General features: G+C 36.2%; 1 long non-coding RNA gene across 3 annotated transcripts in view; it reads left to right on the forward strand.

Annotated features, from left to right (window-relative positions):
* The window catches only part of LOC107315030, a 193,397-nt gene that overhangs the window by 126,468 nt on the left and 54,778 nt on the right, over positions 1-12,151 (forward strand). The gene's annotated exons all lie outside the window — the stretch shown is intronic.

A 12,151-nucleotide genomic window follows, 5' to 3' on the forward strand; every position in this document is an offset into this window, starting at 1 on the left:
GGAATATAACCTGGCAAGGGTAGCTGAATTTGAAAAATCTTTTGGACAAGTCTGCTACAATAGTTTGTGTGTTATTAATTTTCCCGAAAGTGCAATTGTAAAGGATGCTGTGCTTCATGCATGTTGGTGCAGTATACCAGGACTTCTCAGTTTCTTGAATAAAAACATGTGAACTACAAAGTTTGAGCTTTATACTTCTCAATGCGCTACTGAAAGCATACTATTTTCTTGTATCTTCTTGGGCATTTTCTTGTAAATTTGTGCTTGAGAATGTTTTAACTCTGGTGGAATTAGAATTTCTCAGAGCTGATGGCTCACTCTAAAGCACTGATTATTGATTTCCAAGGCTGCTGTTTTAGATTAGGAGTGAAAAGAGAAAAGGAGGAATAAAAGTAATTAAATCATGACTGGAGGCATTTAAGAAGTGCTGGAGAAAGACAGTCATCTCTAAAACCTGCCTGTCAAGTTGAAGGAATGCAGATTCAAGTCTGGGGAATAAGTAATATTAATGAAAATGACACAGTTTTACCTTGTATCAATCAAGAATAAAGGGTGTCTGGAAGACGTGCTTGATATTTACATTTGCTTACTTTAATATTTTAAGACAGCAAACAGTGACCAGTGAAATTAACTCCTGGGATTATGATGGAGAGGTATTTGTCATTATAATTTAGGAACATTTATATACATAAAGCGCACTAAAAAGTGCATGACTTAGATCTCTCAAAATAATCTTCGCATGCATGCTTATGAAAAACTGTAATTAGACCATTACTGATGAATCCATTGTAGTTAATTTTGTGTTAAATAGAAATAGAACACAAACTATGTAATTTAATATGTATATAATTTGAAGTTCTGAGACAGTTCAGTTCAAAAAGTCTTGCCACTGGGTACATGTGGCTTCATAAAATGTATTTCAGGCCATGAGGGTGTACACTGAGAATGTGTATTATTAAGTACAATTAAGAGAAACAGGTGTGCTATTCCTCTTTTAAATAAGTGACTGTTCACTTGTGGTCTATCACAATTGCAGTAACTGTCCACTGGAGAAGGACATTTTGCACACTTGTTGCTTTCTAGATAAATACTGACCCCAGTCCCTGAAATGTACTGTTAAGTTATAGCCTTCGTACAAATTTCTAAATGTTGACCTGCTTTCTAAGTAGTCAAATCTTGGTGTAGCTCTGAGCATGAAACATTAACTGCAGCTGACTTATTAAAATGTTCCCCTCTTGAGAAAAAACAAACCTCCAGAGTGGAATGCGGTGTATAATCTGTTCCGTGATAGTTTCCTAATCAACAGGACCTGCAGTACTAACTGCTGGCAATCACCAGGGGAGACTGGTATGCTGACTTTAGGAAAAAAACAATATAGAATATGGAGTAGGGTGTAGGTCCCATGGCCAAACCCTGTGACCATCGTGTTGGATGAGTACTTACTGGAACTGATGTCTTACTACTGGAACTGATGTCTTGTTTTTCTGCCCCAAGATAGCGTTTTTCGATTGTTGTATCTGGGAAAAAGCACACCATATTTTTGGGTAAACTTTGCAAAGCAAAGGTATGTTTTACTAGAGTCACTCAAGCTTCTCCTGAAAGTAAGGAGACTGTATGAAAATGGCGTAAGAGAGAAAGACTGAGTTACTGTCAGAGTAGGGGAGATATATCATCATAGACAAGTTAGGTTGACACTGACTTTCAGGATGTGTCAGTGGGCTGAGCCTTCCTTCTGCTCCACATAGGGTTATTTTGGTATATTGGTATATTGCTTGACTGTACAAAATGCTTCCCCAGGAAACTTAGGAATCTCTTTGGGGTTATTCCATAATTTTATGTGATTGTAGTCGATCATATGGTGGTCCTGCCAGGCAGGGTGGTTGGAGCTTCATGATCTTTGAGATCCCTTCCAACCTGGGCCATCCTGTGATTCTGTGATATTAATGTTAGTCTTACATGTTTTACAGACAGTCTTACCTGCAATCCAAAAGAATGTGTTATCTCTTGTATTAATTTGCTGATCTAGCCATGAAAATTCTGAAATATGCCAAGAACTGGGCATAAGTTGTGTTATGTGTGAATTTGTAATCATGATAATTCATATTTTGAAGGTGACTGGACTTATGGGGCTGAACTTGGCATCACTCAGAGTCCAAGTTTAGCCCTTCCCCCAGCCTGTGGATATCTGAGGACAAGCTGGACTGGAAGGCAGTTTATCTTCTGCCAAACTTTTCTGCCCATTTCATGCAACACAGGGTTACTGCTGCAGTGGTGTGAAGGAAGGGATAATTTTGGGTTGCTTGCACCTCTATTGTGAAAATCTTTCACTAGTATAACCAGATATAGATAAAGCATAAAACATTTCTGACGCTGCAGCTGACTACTGACTGAAGAGGTAAGATTGCCTTTTTTGTTTTTTAATGAGACTGGAAAGTACAAAAGTGAGATGACAAATAAACACATACATCTGTACAAGCAAGTCATTCAGAAAGCATTGTCAGGAAATTTTATGTATATTTTCATTCATTTGCTGCTGTTATTGAGGCAATATACAAAATACATAAAATTACTTCTCTTTTGACTCATTAGTGCAAACGGCACATGTGATACCAAGACTGAAATGGAAATTTTATTACTTGTTTATGTTGCAAACAAATACTTTCTTTAAATTCTTGCACTATTTTTAAATTGTGGATCTTATTAATTAGGCAGTTCTTTAGGGAGCAAATGACAAGTTAAGCAACTGGTTTCTTGTTGTAACTGTATGCAACTCTTGTTGTAGCTGTGTGCTCAAGGCTGTGCATCCAACCAGGCATATACTCTGATGGCCGATTGGAAGGTTATACCTGCTATTTTATTAAGTTGGCCTGTGACATCAGAGGTGAATGTTATTGGTGTGTCAGTAGAGACTGAACCTTCCTGCTAATATTCAGTTACCTTTTTGTTGCTGCATGACAGACAGCAGCATAAGGGCAATCTGACAAAATGATGTTTGACATGGAAGTGCATATGAGGTAAAGGTGTGTTATTGAATTCCTCTGTGTGGAAAAAATAGAACCCATTGATGTTCCTCAATGCTTGCTGAATGTTTCTGGAGAACAGACAGTGGATGTGAGCACAGTGAGGTAGTGGGTGGTATGTTTCAGCAGTGGTGACAGTGATGTGAAAAATAAGCTGCGTTCTGGGTGGCATTGCACAGCTGTCACATCATGAAGAACATCTCAATCAGCTCACCCATGCAAAACAATGGATTAAGAACAGGGAACTGTGTATGAAGCTGAGTATTGGGTTCAGTGCAATAGAAATGATGGTGGTAGTGTTGGAATACTGCAGATTTTGTGCCAGATGAATCCTATGAATGTTCACACAGAAGCAGAAGGAATACCATATACAAGTTTGTCAGGACCTATTGAATCAATACAAGGATGAAGGTGACAATTACTTGGATCACATCAGTAGAGGTGATGTGACATTGTGTCACTACTATAAGCTTGAGTCAAAATGACAATTCATCAAATGGCAATATGTGAACTTCCCATTGAAGAACACATTCGAGATGCAGCCCTCAGAGGGTGCACCATGAACTCTAACCCCTGCATCACAACACTGACAAAGCTGAAAGCTTGAACTTCCAAGTTAGGCCAGAGAAGGCAGTGTTTCTGTTGTATCACAATAATGCCAGGCCCCATACCAGTTTGAAGACCATGGAGCATATTGCCAGTTTTGGCTGGACTGTCCTACCACATCAACCAAGGAGTCTGGGGGTTTTGCAGGTTCTGAATTCACCTGTCCGAGCTAATGAAAGATGGACCGTGTGAACATTTTCCTAGCAACAGTTCCATCATAACAGCTATGGAACAGTGGGTCACCTCTGCTGGTACAGATTTTTATGTCTGTGGCATACAGGCTCTTTTTCTACCAGTGATGACCAGCATGACTAATTGTGGTGACTATGTTAAGAAATTATGTTTTATAGCTGAGAATTTGCTTTATCAAATAGTGTTATTGTGCACTTTGCATCTGCTTCTGTGGTGATAAATAGGAGACATTGCTTTCAGAGTGACCTCTGTAGTTTAGATTTTATAATGAAGGCAATGAACTCTGAGTGTGCCTGGGGCATCTGTAAGCTGTGATCTTAACTACATTTTCAAAAGGAGCAGGGGATGATAAAGTAGGCTTTTCTGACCTACGCAGGTTTGTATTTCTTAATACCATTAGACAGTCTCAAGAAAAGTAGCTTGAGACTCTTATATCTAAGTTTTCCTTGTAGGGGAGGAGTTTGGCCATGTGGTTCTATTATTCTGAGGATGGAGTGACTAAATCCTGTACAACTCTGAGAAATTAACTCTGCTACACTGATTTATCATCATCACTGTCTATTAGTCAATTCTCTAACCCTAGACCTAGAGACAAATAAAGTATTCCAGTAAGTGCAGCATTTTAAATTCCAGTTAAATTACATTCTGCTTTTTAAACTCAATTATCATGAAATCAATTGTAAGGTTTCTTCCTACTATGTAGTAAGGAAAAAAATCATGGCCCTAGCCTCTTGCAAATTCTTTTTTATGCTATTGTAAAAGACTCTCAAGGTCAACTATATTGATCTAATAGTAGCAGGTATTGAACAGATTTATAAATGATTTCCATTTTAATATGCACAATTAGTCTTGTATGCATGAAGCTTTCCAATGAGATTTTTTGTTTTGTTTTTGAGTATCCTGTAAAATCTGATGTAGTTATCTCTGTCTGAAGATTTTTGTTTAATGATCTTCAATCTAATTATTAGGTGATGTTTTTTGCATAGTTCTTCATGCAAGACTTCAAATTGTGCTCTACGTAGTTTATCCTTAATTTATTGAATTCCCTCACAGTAAACGCGTTTACCCTATTCCTTCATGATGAAGTGACTATGACACTTCTTATCTTTTTTTTTTTTTTTAAAGGATTCCTAAGCTCATTTGCTCATTTACAATTGTGATATGTATATATATGTGACCGAGTATATAATGCCAATAGCTGCGTCTTTTTTCATCTTAAGCAGTTACTTTGTCTTCTCATTACTTAGCTGCTGAATCATAATTATAGAATGAATATCTGGAATGAGTAATCTGTTAAACAGATATGATTCTTCAATTTGAAGTCCATAATTTCACTCATTATTTATTGGCTAAATGAAGGTGCACATATATTCTGACGCAATACCCATGCAAGAAGTGATGATCTTGGACGTTTCTTTCCATGCAATAATTTCCAAATTTCATGTGCATCAAGTGCACTCATTATCATCCTCAGTCTGCATTTGCTGCATACTTCCAGTGTGATGGCTTTATGAGTACCAGTTGCACTCTTTGAGTTCTTTCACTTAGTGGTCTTTTCCATAGTATCTTTGCTTTGCTTGCTCCTCCAGAAAGCAATAGTTCTCTATGTAGATTAAAATAGGTGCTGTGAGGCTCTTAAATGAAGTAAAGCCAAACCCTCTGCAACTTCCCTAACTTTCAAAAAAGCTAATATAGCTGAATTTGTGTTTTATTTTATTTTATTTTTTTTAATTCACATTTTATTTGAGTGGGGCTCATTTTATGACTATTACTGTTGCATTCTTCAATTTGAAGCAATGATCCTTTGAATACTCCAGTTTTACTGACAGAGTTTTTGGGAATAGGAATAAAGTGGTTTGTAGCATGTTTTTTTAACAGGGATCCTTGTTAATGAACCAGCAGTTCCCTAAGTGAAGACAGGTAAGTGTCACAAGAACCCTTTAGGCATGTACGCTGATGTCAATTTAAGCATGTCTATACACCTTTATTTTCCTTTGAAGCAATTATTTAGAGAGCACTTAATTTCACAGGATGGAAGTATAGTGTTTTGATAATAAACCATTAGATTTATTGAAATAATGATAAATTGTTTATAAAGCCAATGAATGTCTCATTTGGAAACTATGATGAAAAATGAAAAGGTGGTTAATGGAACTACCATGAAATACGGTGTTTTATTTATCTTTAACTCTGACATAATCTCTATTTTTTGTAGTACTGCATATATGTTTTTTATTACTACTCTATGGATGTTAAAAGAATTTTCAAAGTCAATGGTAGCAACTACTTATTTTTATCTTGGTTATATGAATGGATTTTAATGGAAATTAGGTGTCAATACATCTTTGAAGATTGGGAAGTAAATAACTTGCTGATAATTCTGCAAAGACTATAATGAAGTAACCTATTAGCTTAAATGAGTTAAGTGATTAAATGCTTTTTGGGAATTCAGTCAATAGAACTTTGACTATGTGCTTTTCTGGAGCACTTAGTCAAGAATCCATGCAGAAAGCCAGTGGTAAAATGCTCTTGACACTGGTCTTCCTTCTCTCTTCCTTTAGTATTATTCAATTTTTTTTCCATTTTTTATCACAAGTTATTCACTCCTTCACCAAGGTGTTGATCAATGAAACACTGAAAGAATAAACAATAAACAGTTCTAATTTTTCATGAAGAATTTACAAAACGCTTACAGGCTAAGGATTGTGTGTTTAGCTATGGCATGAAATTTTATAAGGTGCAAAAAAAAAAACAACACCCAAAAACAAAAAAAAAAAACCAACAAAAAACCCAAACCCACAAAAACAAGCAAAAAAAGCAATCATAACCAGTAGTGTTTTGGCCAGTGCATGTTCTTCAGGATGTTAATCTTTTCTATCCCTTTATCGTTCTGAAATCAATGTGAACTGGGCCTGCTAGCTCATAAATAATCTTGACATTCCTCTTGCTTCATTAGATCTGTTGCCTTACTGAAATTACAAGAAATGAAAATGTTATAATTAATTTCTTAGATAGAAATAGTTTAATTTATGAAGCTTGTTAATTGTCTTCCCTAAAATTTTAATTAATATTTTCTCTAGCAAGTTTTATTCCCTCTTAGAGGAATAAAGGATCAGAAAGTACTTCTAAGGTCAATGATTTCAGTCATCTTCATTCTGTGAAGAATTTTTTCAAAAACTTGAGCTCCCTTCACACTGAGCCCTCTTATGGAGAGAGAAAAAAACAAATGTTTGCTTCCATGAAAGACTGTTACAGAGTACATTTGGTCTCATGTGTAGCTGTCAGCTTCTGATTTTCTCAGGGTTGCTGTGTATGATTTCTTAGGGACAGTTTGTATGAATTCCACTCCAAATATCCTTTGGTTTAAATAATAACTACCATTTACTACTTGCAATAACAATGAAAATTAATTTGATAAGTTTCATCTGTGCATGGTGGTTTGGAAGAGGAAAAAAAGTGTAAATTCGCTGAAAGTTGAGTATGTTATGCTTTTAGTTTCACAGTGCTCAGCGCTTTTGATGCAAAGTCATGAATGCATATTCAGGAGCTGAGAGACCATCTCTAAAGTTCTCTGCTAGTTCTGTGCTGCCTTAGCTGAGGGGAGTTCCCTTACATGGAACACAGCTGAAAAACAAGAGAAACAATTTTGTGAAGTATAAGGGAAACTAGAGAAATGAGCAGCACCTATCAGTGGAGCGTTTAGTCTACTTTGAGGCTTTAACTTGGACTCTATACCAATTAAGTGCTCTAATATTCTATCTTTTGACCTTCAAGTCCTTATTTACCTTCAGTGTTTGATGGCATTTCTTCTTCTCTTTAAAATCCCGAAGGGGTTGTAATCACATAACATATTCCACAGCAAAATGCGTTGTCATCTCAAATTATGAGATCATTAAAATACAGTCTAAACTTCTGAACCTTTTCTGTTTAACAACTTTCTATCTTCTGAAATTAACAGCAGTTTATGGATAATTTGCTGTACTGGCCAAGATTTTAAAAAGAATTCACTCTAAGTGGTAAAAAATTACTTGTGCTGAAGATGTGTGTGGAGACCAAAACATGAAAAACACCATCTGTGACCTAAACTGCATCTGTTGGTTGGCCACTGAAAATGGAGGAAGGTTTTGATTTACTAGCCAGGCAGCTTTCTCAATTTTCTTGTCAGGAAATATCTTTAAACTGCAATACAGTTATGACAGCTTGGATAACAGCATTTAGCTATACTCCAGCAGCTTTTAGTTTTTACATGCTGTATGCCTAGGCCTGTCAGAGAGACCTGTGCCAGACACAACACTTCTTAAATATTTTTTTTTCTTGCACTTGCTGAATGTGATGTCATCTAGTCACTCAGGATAAGAACTTCAGACTCTTTTTTTTCCGGAGATGTGGGTTTTGAAGTCCTTTTAATATTTATAAGGACTGAACTAATGGTCTTTCGTAACTGCTTAAAAAAAAAAAAAAAAAAAGTTGGAAAGCAATGTTCATCCTTCAATAAATACATCAGCAATATATATGTATTGCCAGACTTTGAAAGTTGTTAGGCAAGTTTTCTGTTTTTTAAATAAGCTTAATATATTTATTAACAGCAGCTATTTGCTAATGAATCTAAAAATAATGTACTAATGAGTAAATGATGGTTCCTGCTTATCTTCATGAACAGTGAGTATGCACATGGCTCTGCTTGTAAGGCCCAGATTGCAGTCTTTTCTGTCTTATAACTTCACTAACAATTGTTTTTACCTCACAGTTCATCCTTTATTCAGATCATTAATGAGCTGAACACCTGTCACCAAATTCTACATTTCTTTTTCTGTCTGTCATGGTAGGTATGGTAGGTGATTATTTCCTTCTGTTGTACTTTTGAGGTGTACTACTGGAGAGATTCCACATATTAATGGACATATTTCAGTGAGGAATGAATGTATGAGTTTACTTTGCAAAGAATATGGCAGATAGAATCTACAGTTCTTTCTTTTGTCCATAGGTAGTTAAGTCAGCATAGCAAATTCTGAGTCATTGCTTCCATCTTTTACCTTTTTTTTTTTTTTTTTTTTTTTAAAAAACCAAAACATTTTAGTTTGTTACTTCAGTGTAAAATAAAGTAAAATGGATTTCAAAAGGTATACTGCTGACATTGAATATCTCTGTAGTCTTTATAGTTATTAGGAGGTAAATTAAAAAAAAAAAATAAAAAAATCTTCAAATCCTCAGGTAGGGAAATTTTGAAAGCCAAAACCAAACAAATAAGAATCTAAAAAATGCCATAAACACAGAAAATCTTGTTCAGGAAAGGTACCCTTTTTGAAGAAACGTGTTGCGGTATCTCTAGTTTTTGTTAAACTTTTTTATAATTCTAGAGTAAAACCAGAAATGTTAAGGTGTTTCTGTTTGTTGCTCTTCAAATGGTTAGAACTGCTTTGTGATGCTCAGAGTTCTAAACCTGAAGTTTGCTTTTTTTTTTTTTTCTTCCTCCTGAGATATGAAGGCACATCTTTTTTTCTGATTTCTACTGAAGTCAAGAGCCTTGTGGTTTACAGTTTAAACTAATCAGATAAGCGGCCAGTAGCTGAAAGCAACTGTGCTTATTCAGACTGCCTTTGTACAAAGTTTTGGAGCATCTCATTCCTTATACTCACAAGGAGAAACAGAAGGGATTTCAGTCACTTCAAAACCACATTTTGTAACAGCATTACATATTTTCATCAAGCTCACGTTTTTAGAAGATCATGGATATTCAATATTTGAAGAAGATGGGCAAGGTGATGCTTATCACCTCATTTGGCCTAGAGCTATGTTATGGTCTCTTGTACAAAAGGAAGATCAACCATATCCTTTTCTAAGCTGTTCTGTTGTCTACTTAAACTTTTTCCTCTTGTAATTTCCTTTGGGCTCTCCTCAGACCTTTTTTTCAGCCTCTTTCTCACATTGTAACATTGCTGTCAGCTTTCCCCTATTTAAATTCCAAGCAGCTTTCTAAAAAGAAACTTGTTTTAGTTGCTTTGCCAAGATCTGATTTTTTAAAGATCTGATTAGTTGTTGTGTTTTAACCTGGCAGGCAGCTCAACACCATCCAGCCCTTCACTCTTCTGTTCCAAGTGGGATGAGGGAGAGAACTGGAAAGAAAAGCTAGAACTCACAGGTTGAGACTGTTTACTAAGATCAAAAAGGAAGAGAGAAATAGTAGTAACAAAATTAATATAACTATATATACACAAAGCAAGTGGCTCTTTTCATATTAAATATTCATCTATCTAGTCATCTGTCCTTGTTCTGTCCCCTCCCACCTTCTTGTGCCCCCTCAGTCTACCTGCTTGCAGGGTAGTACAAAAAACTTAGAAATGTCCTTGGCTCGGTGCAGCACTGCTCAGCAGCAATGTTAGTTTGTTATCAACACTGTTTTTCTCCTAAAGCCAAAGCATAGCATTATACCAGACACTATGAAGAAAATCAGCTCTGTCCCAGCTGAAACCAGGCAGCTTTATGTTAAGCTTCCATAGTAGACCTGAAAGTCAAGTGAATACATGAGAACATATTCTGCAGGAAACACTTTTGATACGTGAAAAATCAGCCAGAAATTGTAAGCTGCTATAGCTCAAATAACCGTACCTGACAGAAGTTAAACTTGTTTTAGACTTGAAGCTTTATCTGCTTTTACCTATTGTATTTACTGAGAAGGTGATAAAGACTTCCTACAAGCTCTGCTCTTAGATCAGAAAGTACTTTCCCCCCTTTTTCTTATTTTATCAATTACTTAATTATTATTTATTATTATTTAATTATTTAACTTCACCTAGCAGGTGACACACATTCATGAACTCAGAGGGTGTTCTTAAAACCTGAAATAATCTATAGTATATATAAAAAAATGCTACTTTAATCAAATTGTTGTCAGAAAAACTTATGCTTCTGGCATCTAACAAAAGGGCATGAAGTACTCTCCTGAGTTCTTCAGATGTTTTCTTAATCAGACCATTATCTAACACATTAAAGTTTACTAAGATTTGGATACCTAAATGACTCTCTGGGGGGTAATCTGAGTTATGAGGGCTGCGCCTAAACTAATGCCTCCTATTTTATTCAATTGTCCTGTGACATCTGAGGCTGATGTTGGTGGTATGTCAGTAGAGTCTGAACCTTCTTGCTAATGTTGTTGTTTTTTGTTGCTGTGTGACTGATTGCAGCACAGGGGCATTCTCACAAAATAGTGTCTGACATGGAAGTGTTTATTAAGCAAAGCTGCATTATTGAATTCTTCCATGTGGAAAAAATGGCACCTGGTGACATTCACTCATGCTTACTGAGTGTTGGTGGAAACTACACAGTGCATGTGAGCATAGTGGTGTGGGTGGTGCGTGTCAGCAATTGCAACAGTGGGTCATCTCTGTTGATGCAGAGTTTTGCGAGCACTGTGTACAGACCTGTGTTCTTCGCTGGCAGAAGAAGTGCTGAAATATGGTGTATTGTAGCTGAGAATTTGCTTGTATCTGTGTAAGTTTCCATGGAAATAAATAGGAGACACAATTTTCAGAGTGACATAGTTCTGTCTCATAGAAATATTGTTTGGCTGTAGCATAGCCTTGTGTGTCACTTTACTATTCTTCCATGGAGAGCATGTTAACATAGGAGCTTATATTGCTTCTTGTTGCCTCTAGGTCTGTTTCTGTTAAGTCAAGGCAGTGATTTTAAACTCTGTACTCAGAAGCTATGCAACAATATGGGAGAGGTTTCTAGCGTAGCTGAACTGACATTTCCTATAATGTTTTTCTTTTCAAGTGCTTTTGCTTGGTTTCTTGTACTCCTCAGTTGAAACAGAATTCTGATGAATGTTGATTGTTCCTGGGATATTTATGCTACCAGGCATCCTTTACCTTTAGAAGTGTGGCTGCTTGACAGTCTATGCTGTCATAATGTTTGAAGCTACCATAAGAAATAAATCACCAATCGGGATGATAGTCCTCTGGAATTTTGTTGAAGATGCACTTTCAGCAGAAAATCCTAGACAAATAAGCCTCTTTCTGGGCAACAGTGATGTTAGTACTTCAGTGATGACTGTAAATTGTTACTAGAGGTAACACTTGCTGTAACAATTACTCTTATACACAGAATAGTTACATCTTTTGCTAGTTGGATTTTCTTTTATATTTTCAAGGTTAAATGGCAGGTGCAAGTGATCTGTTTTATATTCTATACGTTCATCACTCATGCCATCACTGATTGTGGCTACACTTTGTTAGTCACTCTTAATTTGTCTGTGATGTTTTGGTTGAGTAACTCTTCTAGTGGTCTTTCCTCAACTTTGTAAATATCAACTGGTCTGGATCCTGCACAAGAGA

This window comes from Coturnix japonica, chromosome 5 (assembly GCF_001577835.2).
Source record: "Coturnix japonica isolate 7356 chromosome 5, Coturnix japonica 2.1, whole genome shotgun sequence".
NCBI classification, from domain to species: Eukaryota; Metazoa; Chordata; class Aves; order Galliformes; family Phasianidae; genus Coturnix; species Coturnix japonica.